This window comes from Rhinolophus hipposideros, assembly GCF_964194185.1.
Source record: "Rhinolophus hipposideros genome assembly, chromosome: 2".
Classification (NCBI taxonomy): Eukaryota; Metazoa; Chordata; class Mammalia; order Chiroptera; family Rhinolophidae; genus Rhinolophus; species Rhinolophus hipposideros.
The window spans coordinates 64,752,636-64,770,360 of NC_138048.1; the positions used below are offsets into that span (position 1 = coordinate 64,752,636).

The following is a 17,725-nucleotide window of genomic DNA, read 5'->3' on the forward strand; positions in this document are numbered from 1 at the left end:
ACTCTGTAGATCAATTTGGAAAATATTGCAATCTTAATTATAATCAGTCTTTCAATCCATGATCATGGGATGTCTCCATTTATTTAGTTCTTTATCTCTTTCAATAATGTTTTCAGTGTGTAAGTCTTGGACTTTTTCTTTTTGATTAAGTTTATTCCTTAGTATTTTGTTCTTTTTGATGTTATTATAAGTGGAATGGTTTTTACTAATTTTGCTTCAGATTGTTCCTTGCTAGTGTATACAATTGATTTTTGTATGTTGATCTTGTATCTTGCAAACTTGCTGAACTTGTTTATTAGTTCCTGTAATGTTTTAGTGGATTCTTCAGGGCTTTCTTCATACAATATTATATCATCTTCAAGTAGAGATAGTTTTGCTTCTTCCTTTCTCATCTGGATGTCTTTTATTTACTTTTCTTGCCTAATTGTCCTCGCTAGAACCTCCTGTACAATGCTAATACAAATGGTGAGAGCAGATGTTTCTTTCTGATCTTAAGGAAAATCATCCAGTCTTTCACCATTAAGTTGATGGTAGCTGTAGGCTTTTGTTTGTTTGTTTGTTTTGTAGATGTCCTTTATTTACTAGGGAAAGATCTCTTCTGTTTCTAGTTTTTTGAATTTTTTTAAAAATAAATTTTATTGGGGAATATTGGGGAACAGTGTGTTTTTCCAGGACCTATCAGCTCCAAGTCATTGTCCTTCAATCTTGTGGAGGGCATAGCTCAGCCCCAAGTCCAGTTGCCATTTTCAATCTCTAGTTGCAGGGGATGCAGCCCACCATCCCATGTGGGAATTGAACTGGCAACCTTGTTGAGAGCTTGTGCTCTAACCAACAGAGCCATCCAGCCACTCCTCCGGAAGCTCAGCGGTAGCTCATTGTCTTCAATCTAGTTGTGGAGGGTGCAGCTCACTGGCCCATGCGGGAAATGAACCAGCAACCCTGTTGTTTAGAGCTCACACTAACCAACTGAGCCACCCAGCCGCTCCTTGAATATTTTTTATCATGAAATGTTGTTTGATTTTGTCACATTCATTGAGGTGATCATGTGGGTTATATCCTTTCTTCAGGATATGTGCATTTTAAATTTTGATAGATGACGCTAAATTGCTCTTCTCAAGCTATAGCAATTTGTATTTTCAAAAGAAAGTATAAAAATTCTCATTTCTTCATTGTCAGCAATGATTATTATTAAGGTCTTTTCTTGTTGTCAATCTAATAGGTGAAAAATGCTATCTCATTGTTTCACTTTGTATGTTTCTAACAACTAGTGAAGATGTTTTAATATTTTTTAATTTGTAGACCTTTGTAATTTTTTTCTTGTGAATTGTCACAATATCAATATCCTTTGATCATTTTTTCCTACAGACTCATTTATCTTTCTTAATTTGTTATATATTTGAGTTATTTTAGATATTTATTATAGATATAATGATAAATATTTATTTCATGTCATTTATGAAGATTGCCACATAGTTATCCTTCATAAATGTATCCCACATTTATGAAGATTGCACATATCTTATCCTAAAGGAAAAGATAATTCTGGAGAATATGAGAAATCATTCACTTTGCTTTATTCATTGCATTAAAATTACTTTTTAGTTAGGATTGTACATTAAAAATATATAAAATTCTGTGACTTTTTTTAGGCCTTAAAAACCTCAAATGCTTCCCATCACATCTCTGACACATTTAAAATTATATTTGCAGATTTTGATGCCTTTTTTTGCTAAAGAAGTGATCATAAAGGAACTAAAAATTTCGAGTGTTAAAAACTATCATTATGACTATGCCCTATAATTTTCCATGTTGCTTCTGTTCTCTTTCAATTATATGCTAACCTGCTTTTGCCTATTGGACAAAAATGGCATTTCTAAAAGAACTGCTTTGGTAGTTTGTGTCTTTCTAGGAATTTAAATTTTTCATCTAAGTTGTTGAATTTAACAGCATAAAGTTGTTCATAATATGCCTTTATTATACTTATATCTTTAAATTTTTTTTTCAGGATTTTTCTTCTCTTTTTAGTTTTCTTCTTCTTATACTTTTAATATCTGTAGAATCTGAAGTTAATTCACTTCTCTCATTCCTGACCTTGGTCATTTTTGTCTTCTCTCATTTTTCCTGATCAGTCAGTTTGACTATAGGTTTGTCAGTTTTATTGCTCTTCTCACAAAACAAGCTTTTGTTTTTATTGATCTCTAATGTTTTTCTTTTTCCTATTTTATTGATTTCTTATTATCTCCTTTATTCTGTTTACTTTGGGTTTCATTTGATCTTGTTTTTCAAGTTTCTTATTATTGAAGCTAAGGTCATTGATCTGAAACCATTTATCTTTTCTAAGATAAATGTTTTATGCTATAAATTCCCCTCTAAGTACGGTTTAAGGTACATTTTTGGAAATATTTTATTTTGAAATGTTAAATTATTTTAGTTGCAAAGACTTTCTAATATCCCTATTGATTTCTTTGACCCATTGGTTACTTAGAAGTATGTTTTTTAGTTTCCAAATTTAGTAGGATTTTCCAGATATTGTTCTGTTATTATTATTATTTTTCAATGAAAGGGAAACTTTATTGAAGCCCCTAGGCCAAGGGGTTTGGGCAGGAGGCCACCCTGTGAGCCGAGGTGGTGGAAGGTCCTTATTTGACCTTCTTCTTGGGGTGTAGGTTGTTGGCAGTTGACAGCACGAGGATGCAGGCGAGCATAACACTTGCAGCAGATCATCTTGTCACAGTTGTACTTCTGGGCAAGCTGGCGGAGGGAAGGCTCAATGATACCACCCCGCAAACGAAGCACCAAGTGCAGAGTGGACTGTCTTTGGATGTTATAGTCCGAGAGAGTGCGGCCATCCTCCAGCTGTTTGCCCGCAAAAATCAGACGCTGCTGGTCAGGTGGAATGCCCTCCTTGTCTTGGATTTTGGCTTTGACATTTTCAATAGTGTCACGGGGCTCCACCTCGAGTGTGATGGTCTTGCCCGTCAGGGTTTTCACAAAGATCTGCATCTCTATGTCTGCTGGGGAGGCTGCTCCGCCGACTTGTGGAAAAGAAAGAGAGCATTTTTCTGTTATTGATATCTGAAATAGTGTGTGTGAAATTATCTATCTTATCACCTTCTTATTTGCATTGAATGTCTAAATAGCAGGTGCTTCTTAGAGAGAGGAAAAAAACATTATTAACACGGAATTATTTAAATGATGGAAATTTCAGGTTCTATAGTTGATAGTAGCTCCCAAGGTTGATAGTAGCTCCCAAGGCCTCTGAGTAGAGTTGTGCAGTTTGTACACTGAACAGAAGCACCTGGCTGAACTGGCCAGGGAAGGCTAAAATCCAGTTCATGCTCTGCTTTCCAAGTTGATACCCACAGAGCTTTTTCTAATTCAAAAGAACTATCAAGTCTGGTGGTGGCCCTGATAGCTACCATTTATCTCTGTAATTACTATGTGTCTGACACTGTGCTAAAGGTTTTAAATGTGTTATCACATTTAATCATACCAACCCTATATTGAAAGTATTATAATTTTCATTTTAAAAATGAAAAAACTGAGGATTAGAGAATTTATATAACCTGATCTAAGTTGCAGAATTGGTATGTATTGTAGTCTGAATTCAAATTAGGTTTATCTGATTCTAAACCTACTCTGTTATATTGTCAGTGATTGATTTTTATTTAAGTGGACCATCAAACAGTCCTCAAATCTCTCTGGTAGGCCTTTTAGGCAGGTAAAATGATCACGGTTTACCATTCATTAAGAAAAATAATACAATAATAACGTGATTGTCTGAAAATCTTTGTACTCTGGGGATGAAAATCCTCTACTTTGATTACCCAATATGCATACAGATAAATTGTAGATAATCTAGGAAAAACAGATTCCCATTACAACTTTCTACCTACTGTTGTGTTTTATGGTGAGATCACTTACAGAATAGGGCTTGCTCATGCCCCTCACATAATATTATGGCCACATCAATTTTAGTAGAGACCTATGGGAGAAAGTATTATGGACAACATAATGACTTGGTATGAAAATGATTAATTTAATGTCCTGCTAATCTTTTTTAAGTGATAATCACATTGGATTATGACTATAATAATTAATGAAACTAGCAATGACCAGAGTTATTTAGTATAAGGAGAGAATTTGGCAAGGTCTACCGTGCCTCTTTTGTACTCTCCAATTAAATCTTGGTTCTGGCTCTTGCTCGATGCAAGACACTACTCAGGGGAAAACAAAGCCCACAGTGGAATATCATACTCTTTCATTTGTCATTTGTCTTTCATCATTTCTATTCTACCCAATGGACTGTGATTCAAGAGCTCATGTTTCTTCTACTTAAATAATATATTCATTGATATTTGACCCTTAGGAATAGGTAGGTTATCCACCTATTTCTCGCATCTAAGGAGTTCTTATTGTAAATATTCTCCCTGTTCTCCTTGGCAATATTATTGCCAACCTTTGGGGGACTCCAATAGATTCTCAAGTGATCATTTTGTGAAAGGTAGATATTATTGGAATTTGACCTGTTTATAGAAGGATAAACATGGAGGAGATACTGGTTATGGTTATGGAAGGAAAAAAGTATAGCTATTCTGTTTGCTTTAATCAATTTAAGAAAAGATGTTTGTAAATGTGTTGATGTCTATGTTTGGACTTCTTATGAATGTTGTGTTTTAGATAAAGATGTTAATCAAAAATCTAGTCAACATTATGTGTTGATCCCTGGGGGAAAATAAAACTTGAATGTAATATACACTTAGCATCGTTTTAGCATGTGTTGTATGGCTTGATGAAAAAGACCAATGTACAGGAGAATTTGGGGCTTTCAGTTTCAAGTAAATGAAAGTTTATACTTTTAAAGGACATTCGTCCACCAGCCATCATCTAGCTAGGGCTTACATTTTCAATGATTTGTATTCTAGACAATTTACTTATAAAATTGGGCAAACTTTGGGAATTCAAGAGATTATTCTTATCAGTTGGCTGTATCCTGACAATATTTCTGACATTTTAAGGTTATTATTCATTGATATTATTGCATATTGTGGAGTTTTCTTTTAACTTTTAAAGAGTAGGATAAAGAGATTGTGATGAAGCTCAGCAATGGGTGATTGCTCTTTACACATAACCTGCAATCAGGAAAAATATAAGAATTTAAATCGTAAGTGTATAAGAGTTACATCCTGATGTATCTGAAACATGTTCCTTATTACTTTGGCTTTAAATCTCTCTAATTTTTCTGTTAGATTAGAAGTTATTCATTTTGGGAGCAATAAAAAAATTCCAACTTGAACTGCCTCGTATCTTTTAATCGGAATTTTCCCAAAGCACAAAAGTAAAAAAGTAAAAGTTGCTGTGTTTCATTGGTTTTATTCTTTTGAATGTTGCTGTGCTGAAAGCTCTGTGTGAAATTATTAGAAGACAAGTTTTCAAATGGTTGTAAAAGAAGATGCATATATGGGGGACTCACTCAAAGGGCATTATTTTAAAAAAGAAATTTTCCAGCCACCCAGATCTCAGGGTAGCTATACTCATTCAAGGATAGAGAATTCACCATCTGTGTGATTATTTTTACATCTGAACTTTTTTTATACACCAGAGAGACTCAAAACTTTCAGGGTCATTTGCTCAGCATGTAGTGGAATGTCCTGTGCAATGGATTCCAATTAATATCACCATGCTCAATGGCTCTGTACCACCAGTGATGGATAACTGCTTTTCACTCGGCTTTATATGGCACTGCTTTGTTGCAGCTGCAACCAGGTCTATTGCCCCTTTGATAAAAATTTCAGTTACCCCAGGGAGCTTTCAACTTTATTAAGCATTGAAGTTTGCACATTTGTTCTTCTTTGGAAGAACAGATCAAAAGCACACTTTCCAAGGAAGTAATCTGAAAAATTAAGATAGCACTTGTGGACTTTGGAAATAATGTTTTCCTGTAATTGAAACCTAAGAACTTGTGTCAACTGACTATACTATTATAAATGTTCTTAGCATTTAACAAACCTTTCTCTCTTTTGGAAATTAAATAGTGTTCCTTGATTCTATTTAGCCAATTCTTTAGCCCACCGTGTCCTTTTTGTTGTGGTTAGGTAAACCTCAGTCTAGATTTAGAGATAGGGAACTGACAATCAAGGAGAAAAGCAATTAGATGATCAAGTTATGGTATAGAGAAAAGCTTGCAGTTTTCACTTCCATCTCTGGCATTAATTCACTGTAAAAACTTGAGCAAGCTGCTTAATTTTTCTGGGCCATAGTTTTCTTATCTTTGAAAAGTCAGGATTGGCTAGATGATATGTAAGATTTCTGCTGAATCTGAGATTCTCTGAATCTAAATGTTGGGCAGAGTGTGAACACTGAAAACACCTTCTATTTGCACATAGTCATTTTTACTCTGCACCTCCTCTCTGCTTCAATTCTAGGTTTAGCTTGGCAATAGAATAATATGGTGCTGTTATATCTGAGTTGAAATAAGATGTATCTGGAGCACTAGTTAAAGCCAGGGTAGTGCCAGCTTCACAAGGGAGATTAAACTGAGTCCTGTTTCTCCAACCAATCCTAAACTGCTAGAATTTTGGAGAAGGCATCAGACAGGCTCCTCCTGAGAAGATTGTCCCTTCTACACACACACACACACACACACACACACACACACACACACACACACACACACAAACTCACACACTTCTGATTTCTCCACTGCTGTTGGCACAAATTATTGCCTCCAGTGTTAGTCTGAATCTGAGGGCTACCCCTGTTATCATCTGTTTCAAAAGTAAAGGTCTTTGAACTCCAATTTGCAGGATTTGGATCCTTGGAAGGAGTCCTTTAAATCAAAATGTATACCACATATTGCCAGGAGACTGAATATAATTCCTTGTAGCATTTTTCAGTGGCTACTTAAAATATAAGTACTAAATATAGACATGCTCAAAATATTTTAGCATTAAAAAGCTGAAAACTATTTCTAAAATTTTAAGTTCTGATAATTAGGGATCAGGCTGGAGACATGTCTTTCTTCAGGATCTTAATAAGGTTATCTACCACTAAGAAAGGGGTGATATTATTAGAAACTTTTTCTTGGGAGGTAGGGATTTAGGACCCAAGGTTCTCATCTCAGACCCTCAACAATTTATTTCTGATATTGGGCAATTCACTTACTCTGTCTGTTCCTGATTTTTGTTGTTGTTGTTTTGTTGTTGTTTGTTTTGTTTTTATCTTTTATACTATACCAAACCCCTACAAGGGGTAGTTTCCCAAAGGTTAATGGCAGTGTGGAATTTGAATCATAATGTATTAAAATCTACTGCTCTATCTTGAACTTTGAATGGATCTTTTACTAATGTGTGTTTTGCCACATCTTTCATTGATCATTAGGAGAATAGTGGTTTACTGACTTATTCAGATCTTTCAGATGTTGACTCCTTTCATTACACAATATAAAACATTTTTTATTAATATCACCACCAATCTCATAAGAAAAATCTTTAAGTGTTGAGAAATTGTAAAGTTCACCATGGTACACTCAAGTTTTCCAAAATTTTAATTTTCTCTTCACGGCTCAAATTTTATCAGAGAGGGGCCAGCCCAGGGGCTCAGACGGTTAGAGCTCCATGCTCTTAACTCTGAAGGCTGCTGCTTCGATTCCCACATGGGCCAGTGGGCTCTCAACCACAAGGTTGCCAGTTCAATTCCTCGAGTCCCGCAAGGGATGGTGGGCTCTGCCCCCTGCAACTAAGATTGAACACGGCACCTTGAGCTGAGCTGCCTCCCTGATGGCTCAGTTGGTTGGAGCGCATCCTGTCAACCACAGGTTGTTGGTTCGACTCCCACAAGAGGGCTGCGCCCCCTGCAACTAGCAATGGCAACTGGACCTGGAGCTGAGCTGCGCCCTCCACAACTAAGACTGAAAGGACAACAACTTGAAGCTGGAAGCTGAACGGCACCCTCCACAACTAAGATTGAAAGGACAACAACTTGACTTGGAAAAAAGGCCTAGAATTACGCACTGTTTCTCAATGAAGTCCTGTACCCCTTCCCCAATTAGAAAAAAAAAATCTTAAAAAAAAAATGTTTCAGAGGCAAAAAATATCTGTTGTTTTCCTTGAAGTGACAGTTTCACTTGTTCATTTAAAAAAATAAAAAAGTCTACCAAATACCCAATCTGATAATCCATCATTTGTCTGTCAGTTTTTTTCCAACTAAAAATGATGTTCCGTGAGAACATAAGTTGTTTCTGCTCATAACTTAATTGCATAAAATTCGTTGCCTAGAGACAGCCATTATATTTCAGTATGCAGCAGAAGTACTTTATGTATACTTCCCATTTTATGCTACAAAATATTTATAAGTGTAGATCTAATAAAGCTAATCATTTTTATTACTTTAAAAAGGACATTCTTAAGTGACCCTAACATTTTGTTTTTATTGCGAATGCATGATGATAAGGAATATAACTACCAGTGCAGTTTGCCTTAATTCTTCCTGAGTGACCAACACTTTTATCCACCATTGCTTTTGCACCACTAGTAAGCATTATTATAGTGAAGAAGAAAAATAACATCTTAGTTTTATTATAAAAATAGCATTGACCTTGCCGACTTCCTGAAGGGATCTTGGAGACCCCAGGAGTATACAGATTGCATTTAGAAAACTGCAAGACTAAATTCAGTGTTATTATAGTCATGAGTTTTCCCCTTCTCTTGTTGTAAAAAGAATGAGACCGCATCTCACTGCTCCATTTCCCACAAAGCTGCTTCATCAATAGTAAGGAATCATTGACAATGAGGCTCACTCATTAGAAGCAGGGACCCACTCCGTAATGACTAGATTGCTCTGTCTTGCTGAGTAAGACAGAGTTTAACAACAGTAAGAATTTGAACAAATGTCGTCAGTTGCTGGTAAGCAGTACACAAAGCAGTAAGCAGTACATTCTTCTCATTATACTTGGCTTTTTTTCCAAGGTGGGATAATCATAAATAGTATTTCAAGAAATTCTTGGTACAGGGACAAGGCCAGGATTTGGGTCTAGCCTGAGGCCAAAGCCCATGGACTTCGCCACTGCTTTATACTGATCTCTGTGCTGCTACTCAGCTCAGAAAGTCAGTGATTCTGAAGACCAACATATTCCAGGAGTGGCAGATGGCTGGTGGTAGTAGAGACAGTCTGCACAGATAATTTGAAAGGGGTTAGTACTAACATGCACTCATAGGATTTGGGTGAACTGGAAGGATTTTAACAAACACAAGAAGTAGGGGTCTTTTAAATGTAGGCAACATGACCTGGTGATTGAAAGACCAAGCTTTGAATGCAAACAGTTCAAAGCCCAGAATTACAATTGCGCAGCTCTGTGATTTGAGATAAATTACTTAACCTCTCTGTGCTTCATTGTACTTATATGTAAGTTGAAATGATGAGAGATGATAATGCTAATGCTACCTATTGGGGCTTCAATCAGTAATGGTTTCATAAGCAGTAGAGCACCTGGTAAGTAGTAATTGAACTTTGACTATTAAAGTTATTTGCAGTGCTGGGTACACGATAACAGTGCAGTACAAATTGACTATTATTATTTAACACACTGCCTCCTGCTTCTCATTATTGGTGCTTCATTTGTTATTCATTTGTTTGGTCTATACTAATTTACGGAACACCCGCTGTGTAACTGTCACTGTGCTAAGTGACGAGCCTGCTGTGGTCTTGTAGTTGGCAGCTCCAATGTATTTATTTCCTTTTCTCTCACTTGATACTAGGGAAGAGAAGTACATTCATCTTCATTAGGCTTCCTCAGATTATTCAGTTCATAGGCCAACATTTAAAATCAAACAAACGTAGATGGGAAAGGAAGCACCTCCCATTTTCTAGTATTGTTATCAAAGTTTAAAAAATTCAAGTCAAAAAAATACTTTGTGTGGTATAGTATTTCTTTCATGAATGTGAAAACATAAGCTAATAATACACTGTTGGTTATAAATAGATTATTTGAGAGGAAGCTCTCTAACTCATTTTCTACTATGTGCAACGTACTTGGTGCTTGAAAATTCCTTAAGAAGTGTGTATATGCAGATGAAAATGGAGTTTTTCACTATTATTCATGTCACAAATATAAATTTCTTGAGAATGTGAAGATTCTTCCTATGAACCCATGAACATAAATGGTAACAATTTATTCATGGAAACTGAAAATAAGATTTGAAACTTTAAAGATGATAATTTTTGAATGGTAGAAAAAGCTAATCATTTTTATTGAACAGCTTTTAAACTTTATTCTTACTGAAAGTTTAAATTCTTCCTAACCTTAGCAAACAATAAAACATAAATATCAGGTGTACAGTAGATGTATCTGTAAAATGTCATGTCCAACAGATTTGAAAATTTAATTACATTTTAAATGTATTAGGAGAAATCCCATATAAAGGAATTGTAAGATTAATCACTTCAGTAAGAAATTCTGTAGTTAGCCACAGAAAAATCCTCTCTAAATTTTATTTTGAGTGTCTGAATTTGTTTATCTCAGGTATTTTAAGGCAACATATGTTATAAGAGAAGCTTTATATTTATATGTACTATAATAGAAGCTAATATTTCCTGACTATTTATCAAGTTAGAATCACACCATAAGTCTTTTGAAAAGTATCCTGACAGAAATAAACTGTAATGTGAGTTATTGGCTGAGCTTCATTCCAGTGATATAATTCATTTCAGCATGCATTTTCCTTGACCTCTCAGTACCATTCAAATTTACCGGCCCCTTCCTCTCTTGAATGTGTTCTTATTTGGGCTTATAGTGACGGTTCTCTCAACTGTTTCTCTCTTACCTCTTTGGTTGCTTTTCCTCAGAGTCCTTTTCTGGCTTTTCCTTCTCTACCTCTATATATCAGAGCTTTTTATGTCACAGTCCTGGGACTGTTCTATTTGTACACAGAGTCAGACTGAATCCTGGTTACAATGCTTAAACTCTCTGTAAACAAGAATTACAACCTATGTGCCTCAGTTTCCTAATATATAAAAAGGAGATAATAATAATATCTACTTCAAGGAATTCTTGTGAGGATTAGTACATACATTTAAAGAATTTAGAATACTGCCTGGTACATAATAGGTACTGAGTATGTTTTAATTGTTTTTATTCTGCAATATATTCTCTCCCTAAGTAATTGTATCAATACCCACCTATATGCTGGTAAACCCTAAATTTAGATCTCTAATCCAGATGTCTTTTCTGAGGTTCAGACATTGTACTTGTATATATCTTACTACACAGTATTTTCCCTTGGATGTTTTTCAGATACTTCAAATCATGTTCAGAATTGAAAGTTAAATTATTAATCTCCCTCTTTCTCGATCTCTTTCCCACTCCCAATTAGGTCTTCCTTAGAACATTACAATGTCAGTAATTAGTATTTTCATTCCCCCAGCTCAAACAAAAACTGAATAGTCATATATTTTTAAATTTGATTTTTTTATATGGGAAATTTATAGCGTGTACAAAAATAAAGAGAATACATGGCTCCAACAATTAGCCTGGAGGATCTTGTTTCATTTACACTCTCACCCACTGCAACACACCCCAAATGATAAAAGAAACTTCTTTCACAACTTTTCGTTACCTAACAGTATATTTCATATAGGAAAAATAAAATACTCTATTCTTTTCCTTTGTTTATCAGTGTTCAGCGTTGATTCTATATCATATTTCATGAGTGGTCAATGAACTTTTAAAAATGTTCTTATGTGTTTCAACCCATTGTGGTGATTATTATTATTATTATTATTAAATTTCCACCTTTGACTTGTAGAAACTTGTTCAATTTGGTTCCTGAGTCCTTTTGACAAACCTCAGTAGTCTTTGGTGGTAACCTCATTGTTTTCTGGTATGATAAAATAATCCAAGATTATCTTAGATATCTCTTTCTCCAGGACTGAGATCATCCATTTCTCCAAGGAGTCCAGTATTGCTAAATGGTATTTAGAGACCACAGTCTGGATTTTAGGAGTGCTCATTGCTGCTGCATTGTTTCAAGGCTTATTCAGTGTACAGACCTAGGAAATACATAAATATTTTTTTAAGGAAAATATGAGTTCACAATATTTTAAATTTAAGATTAAAATGTTTTTACTTCTTTGATTATATATTTACGCCATTTTCTACTACTATAAAAATATTGTTTCTTAATGGTATAGACATAATCATTCATTTTTTTTATCCTAGATTGTATACATAGTTTCAGAATAACATGACCAATGTTATCACTAACAATGTGAGTACTAGAAATTGTTCAAGATTTTTTTTACATTTCACTTATTTATTTTGGTCCTCAGAGTATATCCTACTGGGCAAATAAAATTATTGTGTTTTCAATTCATTTGAAATAATTCTTCTCTATTTGATTACGCCATCACATACCTTGTCTCCCCGAAAAAGTAAGACCTAACTGGAAAATAAACCCTAGAATGATTTTTCACTGAACATAAGCCCTAATGTGTCTTTTGGAGTAAAACTTAACATAGGATCCAGTCTTATTTTCGGGGAAACGTGGTAGATGAATAGATTGAATAGATTGATTTGTTGCATTTTTCTTACTATTTTTAGAGATTTTTTTTAACAAAATTTTAATTTTTAATTATATAATGCATTTATATGGTTTCAAAGAAACTAACCAAAGAAGGTATATTTAAAGAAGTCTATTATCTATCCCTATGTGTCTTACAGTTTCTTTCCTTTCCCTATATGTAGTCATTTTACAACTTTTTCACTTTGGCCTATTTTTAAAAAATTTAGCAAAAACATATATGTATTTGTATCCTTCCTCCTTTTAAACATAAAAAGTAGTACATTATACATACTTTTCTTCAACTTGCTTTTTTCACTTGTCTGCCATATTTCCCTGAAAATAAGACCTAGCCGAACCATCAGCTTTATTGAATCTTTTGGAGCAAAAATTAATGTAAGACCCGGTCTTATTTTAATATAATATAAGACCAGGTATAATATAATATAATATAATATAATATAATATAATATAATAAACATTAATATAATGCTGGGTCTTATATTAATGTTTGCTCCAAAATGATGCATTACTGCTGGTGGTCGGCTAGGTCTTATTTTCAGGGAAACATGGTATATACTGTGGAAATCACTTTTATAGCTGTATATAAAAATAGCCCAATTTTCTGTTATTGTTGTGTTGTACTTTATTGAGTGGGTGTGTCATGGTTTATTCAACCAGAACACTTTTGATAGGTGTTTGATTTTTTTCCCAATTGTGTGTTGGTGAATGGTTGACAATCAGCTTTCTCTAGAGGAAAAAGCTCTTATTTTGGAGTGTTTGCAAATTTCTATGTGGTGAAATGCTGCCACCATGGCTGATTTCAAGCTACTAACATCATGTCACTGGCTGTGAAGTTGTGAAGTGATATACAATCATTATATACTATTTCTACCATTCAGATGTAATACATGTAAATACCCTGAAGAGCTTAGATACGGTAAAATAACACGATGAATTTTGAGTACTAACTACTAGTATTTTTAAATATAATTTATTTAATTGTAAGTTTATATAATTTAATTTTAAACAATCACTATATTTAACAACTAGCTTGCAAAGTTTCTGAAATTTAACAATCAATTTTTGTAAGCACTGCATGCCAGTTCCAGTATACTCATTGGTTGCTATGACAAATGTTGCTGTGATGAATAGCTTTGTACATGTGTCAATTTTGTATGTTTGCCAGTATATCTTTGAGATAGATTTTTAGAAGTGGGATTACTGAATCAAAGGATAAATGCTTATGTTGCTAAATTCTCCTCCAAAGAGGTAGTGCCATTGACATTTCAACCAGTATTAAGTGAGAATATTTGTTTCCCTAACTCTCACTAATAAAGTATGTTACCCAAATTTTGGATTTTCCCCTAAGTAAGTGAGAAATGTTCTCTCTCTATAGATACCATTTGCATTTATCTTATTATGGGTGATGTTGACTATCATTTTTTACCCATTAGACATTTCTGAAAGCTCCTTCCTGCCTCAATCCCCATATCTAACCAGTTGCCAAGTATTTTTTTCTTTCTCAGTCTCCATTGCAACCATCCCAGTTAAAGTTGAAATCCTCCATCTGGATTAATATCCTGTCTTGTCTTCTCACTCCATTTTGTCTTTTCTGATCCATTTTCTACAGATAAGCCAGAGGAACCCTTCCAATAAAAATGGAATCCTTTCACTCACCTGCTGCTAGTACTCTCTCTAGTGGCTTACCACTGTTCTTGACATTCCAAATTCTTTAGATAGGCCATTGGGGAGAACTTTTTCACAAAATCACTCTTAGGTGTAAACAGGTTGGGAAATATGGTGTGGAAAACGGAAGGAGAAAATTGCTCTCACACTAGCATGAATTAAACATGCAATTAATGAAAAGAATGATTAAATAAGGCTGGAGTTTATTTGGGAAGACTTTTTAGAGCAGGTGATGAACGTGACCTGGTGGAGAGAAAGCGGAAGGAGAGTGTGTGTGAAGGCCAATAAGTGAGAATTAGCTAGGCTTTCCTGGCAATAGGAAGCAGGTGGGAGAGGTACTAAGTGGAGAAGTGACAGCTAAGTAGAGTCTCTCAGAGGTTGAGAAAGACCTAAGCTGTTTCTAATTTTTGAAACTTCCAGAGTATTAAAATAGAAATAAATTCCAAACAAGGCTGCAAAACTTATGGTATATTTCAAAGACATCTGTTTATAATTTAAACACCAAAAATACAATGCAATATAATTGTACCATTCACAAGATGATTACTGAATTTATAAAAAAAATTAATTTGTAGTACACTGCAGGCGGTATGCTATAATAATAGGGTAGAAGTTTTAAAATTCTATAATGTATGTCTCTTTTCAACTTGTTAGGGTATCCCTGGGACTGTGTTATGGGTTAAATTGTGTCCCCCACCCTGTATTAGGTTCTCCAGAGAAACAGAATCAATAGGATGTGTGTGCGTGCATGCACGCGTGTGTGTATAAAAAATGTAATATAAGAAACTGGCTCATGCAATTATGGAGGCTGGCAAATCCAAAATCTGCAGGCTGGAGACCCAGGAGTGCCAATTGTGCAGTTGTAGTCCAAAGGCTAGCAGACTGGAGACTAGGAGAGGCAATGGTGCAGATGAAGTTCAAACGCAGTCTGCTGGAGAATTCCCTCTTGCTCAAAAAGGCTGATCTTTTTGTTTATTTCAGGCCTTCAACTGATTTGAAGAGGTCCACTCACATTATGGAGGGCAGTCTATTTGACAGAATATAAAGTAATATACGGGTGTAATAGATTATTATCCTGCTAATAGCATCAACATTCTCAAAACAAATCTCTGATTCAATATCGTGAATGCATATATCTATGCTCTTTTTAAGGCTTATTTTTTAGTTATTTTTTTAATTTTTAAATTACAGTTGACATATGATATTATATTACATAGTGATTAGACATTTATATAACTAGTGAAGTGATCACCCCAATAAGTCCAGTACCTATCTGACACCATTTAAGGCTTTAGATAAGAAAATTATTTTAGTACCGTTTGCAATTTATATGCATACGTATGTACACATATTATGTGTACATGTATGTGTATATTTTTAAGCCTAGTGTTGTAACTTATTGGTTTTAAAAATATAACTACTATTCAGTAAACACAAATAAAACTCCTTTGTTTCATAGTTATTATAGGTTCATAAACTGGTATCGGTAATTCTTAAATCCAAAAATTTGTTTAAAAACAAAAGGTTTTGGTAACTAGATTGCAGTAAAATTTGACTTGAACTGTTTATAATCTATTTATTCCACTTTATGCAAATATTCATGTTTCACTGCCAAAGAAATATTTGACTCTTCCTCCCACAAAAAGCTTAAGGCCAGGCCAACAAAGATGGGAAGATGGGAAGTTAAAGAATAGTGTCAATGAGATATTTAAGCCACATATATTCAAGGGCACAAATAATAACTTTTATGTGTTATTAGAAAGGGAATAAAATAACTGTAGACTTTAGTCCTACTATTTTCCACAAGGTTAAATACAATTTTATTGAATGATTCATGGTGAGTTCAAATTCAAAACGGTCCCTTTACCAGAGAAAGTACAGTTTCTGAAATAAACTTTAATTTTTTTCTGAACAGAGGAAAGTAGTCCTGATTCTTTAGAGCTTTTCTTTCATCAAGGTTGAATCATCAAATAATAAAGGTCTGTATGCTTACACTTTATTAATTCACAAATTGGCCTTAAGAAGCGGAGGATAATTGCTAGTCTTAAGAAATAGAGAATTTGATTTCCAGATGTTGAATTTAACTTAGAATAAGACTCGCGTAGTGTTCTTGACCTCAATATTTGCTCAGTTATCTTTCAAGGCTCTGGCTTGTCCATCCCATTTGTACAAGGCATGGCTTTCCAGCCCTTGGTTTCTGCCTTGTCTGGTGTTTCAGGGCAACGTCAAAGTGCTGTGTGTTGATGTTGGAAGCTCAGTCCTTGGACCCTCAGAGGAAAGCGCCAATCTCCACAGTGTTTTGCTATTTTATCTTAGGGGGAAAAAAAGCCACATTTAAACCTCGGACTAAAAAATGTAAGCTCTTAAGCCCTTATTTAAAAATCTAAAATACCTTGAATTTTCAATCCATCTGTCCTCCACAAGATCTGTCTATAATAAGCAATTTATAAAAGAAAGGAATGTTTTTCTTCAACAAATGTTTTATTGCTATTAAAAGCCCTGCTCAGAAGCATTTCCACTGAGCAAATAGGCATTGGATGACAGTGATTAGGCACACGTGTTGAGAGTATGAGAGACTGGATTCAAATTCCAGCTCTGCCATACTTGCTTATTCTGTGACTTCGGGCAAGTAACTCAATCCCTTAGCTTCAGTCTTCACATTTGTAAAATGGAGGCAATAATAATACCTACAGTAATAGATTATTCTGAATAATAAATGTAAAACACTTAGCAATGCTCCTGACATTATAGGTAAAAACCCAAGAATGTTAAATTTTTATTATTATTAGCAGTGAATAAACCTATAATATTTCAAAAACTTTAGCTTACAAAGTACTCTGTTGTTTAGCCCTGTGTCACTACTGTCCACTTCAGTGGCTACCAGATGCCTCATGTTCTGTCCCCTTCATACTCACATATCTGTGGAAGCATGTCTTTCAAAGTGCCCGAGGCTATGGGAAGATCTCATGCTTCATTTATTCAAATGTCACTGGCCAATGGGATTATAACCCAGTGTTATGACTCTGTAGCTCATAGCATTCAATTTTAAAAGTCCCATTAAATACATTCCTGCTGAATCATTTTACTCAAAAAAATTCCTGTTTCTTCTCTGAAACTAGAGACAGACCTGGCAGGGTCTGCCTGAGAGCCACCCTTTTAAAACCTCGTTCCTATATCTTATCAACAGAGAATAGAAACAAGGTTTATAGGCATCCAAACTCTTAAGAGACTGATCATATTGGCTTTCAAGATATGAGTATGAAATTTGTGAACAGAGCTTCACATTCATTCCATTTTCTAGAACATAACACATCATCTAAAGCAAAAACTAACTTCTATATTTCTCTTGTTGACTATCTACTGTGTGCCAGGCACTTAAAATATTTTTTATTAAGATATAATTTAAGTATAGTAATAGTCACCTGGCAACTTTTGACAAATGCACACAAGTGCACCACAATTAAATTATAGAACAGTTCCAT

At 34.6% G+C, this 17,725-nt stretch overlaps 1 pseudogene across 1 annotated transcript; it reads right to left on the bottom strand.

Moving 5' to 3' along the window:
* Positions 1–2,639: 2,639 nt before the first annotated feature.
* LOC308487376 (ubiquitin-ribosomal protein eL40 fusion protein-like) lies at positions 2,640–3,003 on the bottom strand (annotated as a pseudogene). The gene has a single exon. The product of its transcript is annotated as a ubiquitin-ribosomal protein eL40 fusion protein-like (transcript).
* Between the last annotated feature and the right edge of the window lie 14,722 nt (positions 3,004–17,725).